This window comes from Lepisosteus oculatus, chromosome 4, assembly GCF_040954835.1.
Source record: "Lepisosteus oculatus isolate fLepOcu1 chromosome 4, fLepOcu1.hap2, whole genome shotgun sequence".
Taxonomy (NCBI): domain Eukaryota; kingdom Metazoa; phylum Chordata; class Actinopteri; order Semionotiformes; family Lepisosteidae; genus Lepisosteus; species Lepisosteus oculatus.
In genome coordinates, this window is record NC_090699.1 from 7,486,177 (window position 1) to 7,498,840 (window position 12,664).

A 12,664-nucleotide genomic window follows, 5' to 3' on the forward strand; every position below is an offset into this window, starting at 1 on the left:
TGTTCACAGCTCCCTTGACCGCCCTCGGCAACCATCCACACCAGGTACTTTCCCTTGCAACAAAGCTCGCTAGCCTGCAAATACACATCTACTACCACACTCATTCAAGGCCCCTCAAGACAATTCCTAATCACTTAGATGACATCTTGTACCTCTAGAAACCATATTTACTGTATCTCTTGCAGGAAATGCCCAGCCATCTACATTGGAGAAACAGGAAGGAGACTCGGAGACCAATTCAGAGAATTCAGAACGTTAGGGCTGTGAAGATTAAAGCTTTCTCCTATTGTTTCTCATTTCACCTGACAGCCATGATCATACTAATCTCTCTGTCTGTGTTCTTAAAGATGGTTTTCCTAACTCCTACATCAGAAAGAGTACAGAAACTTAAATTATCCTGCAGCTAGTATCACACCTTCCCCTTCTCTCAACGACAGACTAATTTTCTTCTAAATTCTCTCTATTCATTGTAGGTTTCATTTCACACCTCTCTACCTACCTACCTATCCTGACTTCACACTACCTGATTGGCCTCTCTTTCTGTCCCCTGCTCCTGCCTCCTGCTCCTCCTCTCTCCCAGCTTTTGTTCTCCCGCTACATTACCTTTGCTTACTGCGCTGTCTTTCTCACGCCTGAAGAAGGCCCCACGGCCGAAACGTTGGGTTTTCTTTCTTCTCTTTTCAGCCTGGAATAAACCTATTACGTGTTCCTTAACACTTCCAAGCGGTCAGTTTTCTGATCAGTGCACTACCACCTTTTACCAGCAGAGGACACTGCAACACCTGCTTTTCCCTGACAGCCATCTGATACTATTCTTATGACGGTAAAAGGAAATCACCTATTTCTTTATAATGCTTTATTATATCCTGATAAAATTTCAGGATACTGGATCTCTAAATCACATATTGTTTTTAATGGTTGATCTTAAGGATCACATTATTTTTATTTGTTTCATTTTTTTATTGACAAGTAAAACATTAATTTTCTTTAATAGTTTCTGTCAATCTTGGATTGTATGTTATTATTAGAGGTTCAAATTAGACTTTTTTCATCACATTCCACAGTCATGGGGAAAATTGATGTGTGCAATGTTAAAAGTTTAAGATTTCTGGGTAATTTGTAATACATTTTTTGTCAAACGTTCAATTTAATGCATGCATTATTATTATTATTATTATTATTATTATTATTATTATTATTATTATTGCCCCACTGCTGTCTCTCACCATCTGCTGCAGACGTGAGATGTGACAGTCTCTTGGAATCTTGATTCTCCATGAGCAGTTACTGGATGCACTGGATTCACCAGGCTCCTGGGACAGAGCTGGAGTGGATTGGGGACACTGGCTATAAATATGCCTCATCTTTTCAAGGAAGGTTCACCATGTCTGAAGACTTACTCAGTGAGAGTTAAACCAGTAGTCTGAAGGCAGAAGACACGGCTGAGTATTACTGTACTCGAGCGCCACAGTCATACAGTGCAAACTGACACAGACGTCGTACAAATACTGCTTTCTCCTTCTCCGTCTATGGCAGCTGATCTACAGCAACAATGTATTGCTCACATGTACAGAAACTATACATTGGAAATCACTTATAGGGAAGATCTAAAAACAAATAATATTTTGATCTGCTGTGGCAATTATTATTGATGTCTTAAAATTCACATTATCCTCTTTGAGTGTATTTGGGCATTATGAGACACAATTTCAGCTTCCTGATGTCCATGATTAGGCATAGTAAACTGAAAAAATTCTGAATCCAGCATTTATAAATCTGTACTGTGAATTGAATGTTATTTGTTTTGCATATTAGCTGGCAGATGACACCATTCCCTCAAGATGAAATAGCCGTGCTAAAACACCAAAGGAAAATATTAAGCAGACAAGACACAGACCTTAACTCTTACCTAATTTACACAGCCCTTTAAGTGTATTATTATTATTAATTTGTTGTTGTTGTTGTTCACATGAGGATAATGGACAGATGAGAATTTGACAGAACATAAAAAGATACTGTAAATAAAATAATTTGACTGTAGATTAAGATTTCTGTACACTAGGATACTAGCAAAATTATAGTACAAAATGATTGATTGATTGATCAATCGATTGATCGATCGTTCATTATTTCACCAATCTATCAGTTGGTTGATTGATCAATCGGTTGGTTGGTTGGCTGGTTGGTAGGTTGCTTGGTTGGTTGATCGATTGAATAAATGGTCAACTTACAGCTGACTGTGGAAAACATAAAATACTATTAGACTTTGTCACCTAGAATGCTGGGTACTGAATTATGCTTTATAATTACATCATCATATTTATATATAAAAGACTGATAGTTTACAGATGTTTAAAATGTGTCTGAATTTCAAACAGTCACCTGCTGCATTTATTTTCTCTTGTGTCTCTTCTTCTGACTTCTTGCCTCTATATGAAGCCTCTGGGTTCTGTCTGTGTGAAGCTCAGCCCACTGTCTCCTCTATATAAGAGCTCAGGACTGTCCTCTCAGCTGAAGTGCACTGGAGGAGAATCAGCATTCTGGCTCTTCATGCTGTTTAGAGATACAACAATGTTCATGCACTTAAACCTTGTATTCTTGCTGGGATATGCCCATCGTAAGTGCCATTATTATTATTATTATTATTATTATTATTATTATTATTATTATTAAAACATTATTACTATTTTTACTGTGTTCATATTTTAAGTGAATAACTATACTTGTCTCTCACTATATGTTGCAGTTGTGAGTTGTGACATCCAGCTAAACCAGTCAGGTCCAGAAGTGAAGAAGCCAGGAGAGTCTGTGAAGCTGTCCTGTACAGTCTCTGGGTTTTCACTCAGTGATTACTATATGCACTGGATTCGCCAGGCTCCTGGGAAAGGGCTGGAGTGGATTGGAGACACTGGCTCAAACTATGCCCCATCTTTTCAAGGAAAATTCACCATCTCTGAAGATGTTTCCAGTGAGACAACATACTTACAAAGCAGCAGTCTGAAGGCAGAAGACACTGCTATGTATTACTGTGCTCGTAAAGTCACAGTGATTAAAACTGCCACAGATGTAATACAAATACTGCTTCCTCTGGGGGCTGGTGGAGAACTTGAATAAATAAATGGTGAAAAAAGAGCTTAAGACAGACTGGGAACAATGTATTGCTCACATGTACAACAACTATACAAAGGAACACACTCATAGGAATCATCTGAGAACAAAGACTATCTTTCCATCAACCCCTGTGACTATTATTGCTGTTGCTTTATGTATGTTCACTTAAAAAGTACAAAACTAAAGAATCACTGAGGCTTGAAAACAAAATACAAAACATGAGGCTCCAGAGAACAGCTGCAGTCATGATCAGGACATCAGGGTCTGGAATGAATAGATTGGCTCAGTTTAACCTTAATTATTATTGATTTATTATTCATTAAATCAGGATTTTTTATTAAACCCTGCAGTCATGAACCCTGGACTCTTAGGACATGAGCTGAGAACTCTTGGTCTACTCTAGCTAAGCACAAGGTACTATATCATTGTCTGAACTGGCAAATCTCAAGATTATTTTGAATAAGATCTAACAGCTCCGTTAAAGTCAGTAATTTAACTTTTGCGCCTGCCAATCCAACAGCTACAAGAGTGCAGGTGTGTTTCTTGTGTCTCTGAATGATGAATCTGTACGCCCAGCTGTGTCGTCAGGATGTGAAGCTTCACACCAGCAGGATGTCTGTGTGTGTTATGGTCGTTGTCATAGTGCAGAGAGACTCCACATTTACCCCTCTAATGGGACAGCACAGCTCAGGACAACCCCCCGCAGTGATATGAACTCATCAAAGTTAGATTATGATGACGGTTGTCCATCATATCTGACAATGACAGTTGTATTTTGTGCACTTCACCTGTTTTCATGAAGAAGTCTGTGCAGGAGAGCTCTTTTTGAAGGAGGGAGCTGCTGCACTGGGGCAGTCCCACTTTCTCAACCTCAGAAGCCTGGGTCCAGTGGTACGGGTCTGGAGACTTCCTTGGACGGCCACTATACCTTTCTGTGCCTTCTCATGATCTTTGCTTTCCACGGAATGTTGCGACAGTATAGTGCCCCATTACTATACTGGGGCATTAGGACCCATGCAGACTGCAGAGTGAGCGCCCCCTGCTGGTCCCACTAACACCTCTTCCAGCAGTAACCATAGTTTTTCCCAGGAAGTCTCCTATCCAGGTACTGCCCAGTCTCACACCTGCTTAGTTGCAGTGGGTTACCAGTTGTGAGCTGCAGGCGAAAGTTATATTAAATAAACACCAATTACATCCCTCATTTTCACATACTTCCATAGTTAGTCTGTAATTGGAAAACAGGAATTAGTAATAGGAAATGGGTGGATGAATGAATTAAACTCAAGACTTAAGAAAACTCTCAAATGAAAGGTCATCTGGACCTTCTTGCTTGTTTGGAAGCTGGTAGCTTATTGAACCGAGGAAATCATCTATTTGTTTCTTGAAAAAAGCCAGAGTATCATCTTCAACAACATGGCTGTGTATTGCATTTTACACAACTACCATCCTTTTGGCAAAGAAGCGCTTCCTGTCCTGAATTTTACAGTAAATACACTTCTGTGTGCTTTCTAAGGTTTAGTTACACTTTTACTTGATTTTCTGTAGTTTTGCCGTTTTTACATGATTTCCAATTGTAAGTTCTCTATGAATTGCAACACCTGAATTTCCTTATATTTCCAAGTATCACTTGGGTACTTCCTAAAGCTCATATACTGACACTTACAGTACAGGACCCTCTATCAAAGCAATATCCCCTTGCTAGATTAATATTAATTGCCTCGATATTATTAGGATTTTTAAAAAGAACAAATCATAAACTCATGCTCTTTATACTTGAAAATGTTTACATAGTAAAGCCTGTATCAGCCCTATGCAAATGCAAAGTGTTCAAGGTCATATGAATCCCATGAAGCCACAGCACTAACAGTTGAATCAGCAGCTGCCCATCTCTGTCTTCAAATTCACGAATTCAGACTTCTTTCCTGCCTCACTGAACTGAAACAGCCTTGAAGATGAACGTTTTAATGGCTATTGTCATAATACTGGTATATTTCAGAAGTAAGTTTTACTGATGATTTCTGAATATGTAAGATTCTCTCGCTGTTTGCCCTGTAATGCCTTTGGTCCTTATTCTTATTCCCATTCTCATGCTCATTCTTATTCCTATTGCAGGTTCCAATGCAGATGTTGAGTTGACCCAGTCCAGCTCGGAGCTGAAGAAGGCTGGAGAATTCTTCACGATTTCCTGCACAGTGTCAGGATTTACGATCAGCAGCTTCGATATGGCGTGGATACGACAGGCGCCTGGAAAGGGGATGGAGCTTGTGGCAATGCTCTATCTCAGCGAAGGAACAAGCTATGCCCAGTCGGTGAAGGGAAGGGCCACAATCTCCAGGAATACCGACCTCAGCACTCTGTATTTACAGATGAACAGCCTGACAGCTGCAGACAGTGGGGTTTAATACTGTGCGCGGCTCACACACTGGAGCAACTGAAGCAAGAGCTCTGACAGAAACCTGCTGCAGCTGCATCTCAGAATGTCCAAAACATGCAGACGCTCATTATTCCTTATGAGATTTAGGAATTGGGTTCCTTCTTTTGCAAAGGCAGCTGATCCCTCCTTTGAAACTCTTAAAATTCAATATTGTCACTACATTTCTAAATTATTGTTATTATTAGTAATTCTGACACACTGTGTACTGGCAAATATAGACGTTAATTATTGCATTTTCATTTAATGGATTTCAGGCTTGCTACTACAATTTCGCGAACTCTATCAGAAAGTTACTGTTCACTGAAGAAGCGTCCCGGGTTCTTCATGCAGGAACTATGTACATGTGTGTCTGAAGATCACACCACAGCAGGAAACACACATATTGTTTAAGAATAAAGAGCAGCTAAGTGTGATGCTTGCTCACAAACGGAAGCAAGAAAGTTACGCGGGACCTCCAATGAATATATGAACTCCTTAATTGGCTGTTTTTCCACCTGATAGAGAGGACGGCGTGCTCAATAGTCGTGAGTAAAATACGGATAGCAGAGGATGGTTTTGATCCATTGACCTCTGGGTTATGGGCCCAGCACGCTTCCGCTGCGCCACTCTGCTGTCAGCAGCCCCTCCGCCCCTCAACACAACTCTCTGCCAGCTACAAGTACACCTGAGATGAAAAGTTTCAACGGCCTGGGAAGATCGGAGACATGCAAATCTACTCCAAGTGAAACAAAGCTTCTGCTTTCCGAAGCTAGCGATTCTTTCATCACCAATCGCCAATTCTTCCACAGGACTCAGTGAAAGGAACAGCAAACACACATACACACTGCGTCCTACCGTGAAAGCGATATGATCAGCGTGCTTCCGAATCTCTTTCACAGCCCAGACACAGATTTCGAGTTCTTCTCCATTGCACTGCGTGTGGTGGGCGCCCCCACAATACCATAGCTTGTAAAACCGCATTGTACGGGTCGAAGCACTTTGTAACATTCTGGAGTCTCTGGTATAAAGCCGGGAATAAACAAACCTGTTTTAATATCTGAAAACCGGTCTTTAAAAATATGTTTAGGTCTTCCTTTAGGAAACAAGAGCAGTTTCGCCTATCAATTGCTTTACAAGGTGATCATCACCTCCATATCCCGTTTATAAGGGTGAATGATGCTGGAAGCACCTCAAAACTCTGAAAGTAGTGTTTGTAAAGCATCCAGACACAAAAACCGTCCGTGTCTCAATAGTAAAGTCCACAACTTTGAAAACTTGTTGTCCGTCTTTTTCGTTCTATTTTTTAAACAACTGTTCCAAGAACAAAATATCTTTTGAAAGAAATTAAGACTGTTTTCCAGCATGTATATCTTCCTTCCCCGGACATCTGTCTGTCTCAATTGGATCGCTCCTTGCATGAGATTATTCAACGTCTTGGCATTGCAAGACATCAACTTTTAAGGAACTGTGGTCGAAACGGATCCCATTACGGCTGCCTGACTTTCCTTGCTGACGACTGTACTGTACTGTTCAAAATTTTGCGCGAAAGGTGAAAATATTTTTTTAAACAAAACGCTGTGCGCGTATGTTTCTCACTCTCTGTATACACGCATTTATTTTCTGGTTCATGCAGGAACTATGCACATACTTGTCTGAAGATCAGATAACGTCGGAAAAAGACAGCAGCATCCCAAATAGCTGAATCCAGAAAGGAAATTACCGACCTCTTCGGTCCTGGACATGCCAGCTTCGACATTTGTGGTGGAAGGATTTCTTTTGTGTTTTACTTGCCGCATAAGAAAATAAGACACTACTTGGTCGTATAGCAGAAAAGCTCAAGGTGAGACACTATTCCCTGACCAGGAACCGAACCCAGACCACGACAGTGAGAGCGCCGAATCCTAACCATGGCATCCTTCTGGCGGCTTCAACCTGTGTCACCGAGTCCAGGACAAAACCACACGGGTCCTCTGGTCGCCCGTCTGCTACCTTAAGACCAGAGACGGCTGGCCTCAGAGCTGCACAGTTACACTTGCGTCGGCTTTCGACTGTGTTCGACTTCGTTTAAGAAAAGAGCGCTCAGAAACACTCCCTGGAATTGGACATTGCTTCTATGTGCGGAAGGATTTCATCGCTTCACGATGGGCACACACAATGGCATTTTCCAGAGCATGTCACCTGTCATTTCATGACACTGCTTCAGAGAAAATGGGTTCACTGTATGATAATTCATCTTCCTATAGAGCCTGATCATACAACAGTGAACAGTTTTACAGTATTGTACAGGCTGCTAGGTTCTTTATCAGAATTCTTCAAACTACAGGGAACAAAAATAGTGGGAGAAATGAAGGCTTATACTCGAATCTCCAGCTGGACAAAGAGCATGTTTGTCTTAAGGAAACAGAGGAGACAGAAGCACTTACAAGCCCGAGCCAAAAACACCCCTCGGACCATCGACTCGAGCAGGAACTCCCACTGTAGCAACCACATTCCTTTGGTGCTTCCCTACCACCCCAGCACACTTTCTATCCCCAGGACTATTAACAACAACGTTTCCATCCTACAGGATGATCCCTCCATTGGGGCCCTCTTTTCTGACCGCCCCATCATCTCATATCGCCCATCACCTGATCTGTGTAACCTCCTTGTTCACAGCTTCCTTGACCGCCCTCGGCAACCATCCACATTAGGTACTTCCCCTTGCAACAGAGCTTGCTGTATCACCTGCAAGTACACATCCACCACCACACTCATTCAAGGCCCCTCAGTACAATTACGGATCACTCAGATGACATCTTGTACCTCTAGAAACCATATTTACTGTATCTCTTGCAGGAAATGCCCAGCCATCAACTTTGGAGAAACAGGAAGGAGACTCGGAGACCAATTCAGAGAACATGGTAGGGCTGTGAAGATTAAAGCTTTCTCCAAGCCTATTGTTTCTCATTTCACCTCTTACGGCCATGATCATCATAATCTCTCTGTCTGTGTTCTCAAAGACAGTTTTCCTAACCCCTACATCAGAAAGACTACAGAAACTTAAATTATACTGCAGCTAGAATCAGATCTTCTCCCTTCTCTCAACGACAGACTAATTTTCTTCTAAATTCTCTCTATTCATTGTAGGTTTCATTTCACACCTCTCTCTACCTAACCTGACTTCACACTACCTGATTGGCCTCTCTTTCTGTCCCCTGCTCCTACCTCTCGCTCCTCCTCTCTCCCAGCTTTTGTTCTCCCGCTACATTACCTTTGCTTACTGCGCTGTCTTTCTCACGCCTGAAGAAGGCCCCACGGCCGAAACGTTGGGTTTTCTTTCTCCTCTTTTCAGCCTGGAATAAACCTATTACAGTACGTGTTCCTTTAAACAAGCGGTCAGTTTTTTGATCAGTGCACTACCACCTTTTACCAGCAGAGGACACTGCAACACCTGCTTTTCCCTGTTAGCCATGACGGTAAAAGGAAATTCACATATTTATTTTTAATGCTTTGTTATATCCTGATAAAATTTCAGGATACTGGATCTCTAAATCACATATTGTTTTTAATGGTTGATCTTAAGGATCACATTTTTTTTAATTTTGACAAATATTTTTATTGACAATTAAAACATTAATTTTCTTTAATAGTTTCTATCTTAATCTTGGACTGTATGTTATTATTAGAGGTTCAAATTAGACTTTTTTCATCACATTCCACATCAATGTGGAACATTGATGTGTGCAAAGATAAAAGTTTAAGATTTCTGGGTGGTTTAATAATAATTTGTAAAACTATTTTTTTGTCAAAAGTTCAGTTTAATTCATGCAAAAGTATTATTATTATTATTATTATTATTATTGCTCCCCTACAGCAGTAGTGAGATGTGACAGTCTTGATTCTCCATGAGCAGTTACTGGATGCACTGGATTCACCAGGCTCCTGGGACAGAGCTGGAGTGGATTGGGGACACTGGCTATAAATATGCCTCATCTTTTCAAGGAAGGTTCACCATGTCTGAAGACTTACTCAGTGAGAGTTAAACCAGTAGTCTGAAGGCAGAAGACACGGCTGAGTATTACTGTACTCGAGCGCCACAGTCATACAGTGCAAACTGACACAGACGTCGTACAAATACTGCTTTCTCCTCCGTCTATGGCAGCTGATCTACAGCAACAATGTATTGCTCACATGTACAGAAACTATACATTGGAAATCACTTATAGGGAAGATCTAAAAACAAATAATATTTTGATCTGCTGTGGCAATTATTATTGATGTCTTAAAATTCACATTATCCTCTTTGAGTGTATTTGGGCATTATGAGACACAATTTCAGCTTCCTGATGTCCATCATTAGGCACAGTAAACTGCAAAAATTCTCAATCCAGCATTTAAAAATCTGTACTGTGAATTTACTGTTATTTGTTTTACATATTAGCTGGCAGATGACACCATTCAATCAAGATGAAATAGCCATGCTAAAACACCAAAGGAAAATATTAAGCAGACCAGACACAGACCTTAACTCTTATCTATTTTACACAGCCCTTTAAGTGTATTATTATTATTAATTTGTTGTTGTTGTTGTTGTTGTTCAGATATGGATAACGGACAGTTCAGAATTTGACGGAACATAAAAAGTTCCTGTAAAATAAAATAATTTGACTGTAGATAAAGATTTCTGTACACTAGGATACTAGGACAGTTATTGTACAAAAATATTGATTGAATGGTTGATTGATCAGTTGATCAATTTTTTGATCGATAGATTGATTGATCATTATTTGATCAATCTATCGGTTGGTCTATTGGTCGATCGGTTGCTTGGTTGGTTGATCGATTGAATAAATGGTCAACTTAAAACTTTTGGAAAACATAAAATACTATTAGACTTTGTCACCTAGAATGCTGGGTACTGAATAATTATTTATAATTACATTATTACATGTATAGATAAAAGACCAATATTTTACAGACGTTTAAAATTTGTCAGAATTTCAAACAGTCACCTGCTGCATTTATTTTCTCTTGTGTCTCTTCTTCTGACATCTTGCCTCTATATGAAGCCTCTGGGCTCTGTCTGTGTGAAGCTCAGCCCACTGTCTCCTCTATATAAGAGCTCAGGACTGTCCTCTCAGCTGAAGTGCACTGGAGGAGAATCAGCATTCTGGCTCTTCATGCTGTTAGAGATACAACAATGTTCATGCACTTAAACCTTGTATTCTTGCTCGGATATGCCAATTGTAAGTATGATCATTATTATTATTACTATTATTACCATTCTTCTTCTTCTTCTTCTTCTTCTTCTTATTATTATTATTATTATTATTATTATTATTATTATTACAGTGTTCATATTTTACGTAAATAACTATACTTGTCTCTCACTATCTATTGCAGTTGTGAGCGGTGACATCCAGCTAAACCAGTCAGGTCCAGAAGTGAAGAAGCCTGGAGAGTCTGTGAAGCTGTCCTGTACAGTCTCTGGGTTTTCCCTGAGCAGTAAATATATGGCCTGGATTCGTCAGGCTCCTGGGAAAGGGCTGGAGTGGATTGGAGACACTAACTCAAACTATGCCCCATCTTTTCAAGGAAGATTCACCGTGTCTGAAGATGTTTCCAGTGAGACAACATACTTACAAAGCAGCAGTCTGAAGGCTGAAGACACTGCTGTGTATTACTGTGCTCGTATAGTCACAGTGATTCAAACTGCCTCAGACGTAATACAAATACTGTTTCCTCTGGGGGCTGGTGGAGAACTTGAATAAATAAATGGTGAAAAGGAGCTTAAGACAGACTGGGAACAATGTATTGGTCAGATGTACAACAACTATAAAAAGGAACACACTCATAGGAATCATCTGAGAACAAAGACTATCTTTCCATCAACCCCTGTGACTATTATTGCTGTTGCTTTATGTGTGTTCACTTTAAAAGTACAAAACTAAAGAATCACTGAGGCTTGAAAACAAAATACGAAACATGAGGCTGCAGAGAACATCTGCAGTCAGGATCAGGACATCAGGCGTTGCAATACATCAACTTTTAAGGAACTGTGGTCAAAAGGGAATCTTCCAATAAGTAAGAGCGAGACACTTCATCCCATTACGGCTGCCTGACTTTCCTTGCTGACGACTGTAGTATACCTTTGCGCGAAAGGTGAAAATATTTTTTTAAAACAAAACGCTGTGCGCGTATGTTTCTCACTCTCTGTATACACGCATTTATTTTCTGGTTCATGCAGGAACTATGCACATAATTGTCTGAAGATCAGATAACGTCGGAAAAAGACAGCAGGATCCCAAATAGCTGAATCCAGAAAGGAAATTACCGACCTCTTCGGTCCTGGTCATGCCAGCTTCAACGTTTGTGGTGGAAGGATTTGTTTTGTGTTTTACTTGCCGCATAAGAAAATAAGCCGCTACTTGGTCGTATAGCAGAAAAGCTCAAGAGGAGACACTATTCCCTGACCGGGAACCAAACCCGGGGCGCAGCGGTGAGAGTGCCGAATACCAACCACTAGACCACCAGGGAGGGCGAGGCCAAAGTTTACGCAGCGTCCCTCTGGCGAGTTCAACCTGTGTCACCGAAACCACACGGGTCCTCTGGTCGCCCGTCTGCTACCTTTAGACCAGAGACGGCTGGCCTCAGAGCTACACAGTTACACTTGCGTCGGCTTTCGACTGTGTTCGACTTCGTTTAAGAAAAGAGCGCTCAGAAACACTCCCCGGAATAGGACTATGTGCGAAAGGATTTCATCGCTTCACGATAGGCACACACAATGGCATTTTCCAGAGCACGTCACCCTGTCATTTCATGGCACCGCTTCAGAGAAAATGGTCCGACAAGCTGGGCTCCGTTGCTCGCAGTAACACTAAGCCTTTTAACACACTTTTGTACAATTTAGTGTGCTGTGTTGTAACTAGTAAAAGTACACATTCTCATGAAGCCTTTACCTTCCTGGCGCAGAAAGCATTTGGTACAATACAGGTTTTCTGAGAGGCAATAGCAATGCAACTGAAAGATTAAACGAACACTAGCACACCTCATGTGCGAGAAAAATGAAAATATCAAGCAACATTCTGAAGCACAACGCTTAGCGTTGCTCATTTGAAAGAAAAAAAACGATTAGGCAGGAGAAAACGCAATAGAGCCAGC

The 12,664-nt window shown here is 40.8% G+C and overlaps 1 long non-coding RNA gene across 1 annotated transcript; it reads left to right on the forward strand.

Moving 5' to 3' along the window:
* The first annotated feature begins 10,660 nt into the window (after positions 1 to 10,660).
* On the forward strand, positions 10,661 to 11,297 carry LOC107075934 (uncharacterized). The gene is made up of 2 exons (XR_001477397.2): positions 10,661 to 10,749; positions 10,907 to 11,297. It is a non-coding gene; the product is annotated as an uncharacterized lncRNA (long non-coding RNA).
* The last annotated feature ends 1,367 nt before the right edge of the window (positions 11,298 to 12,664 follow it).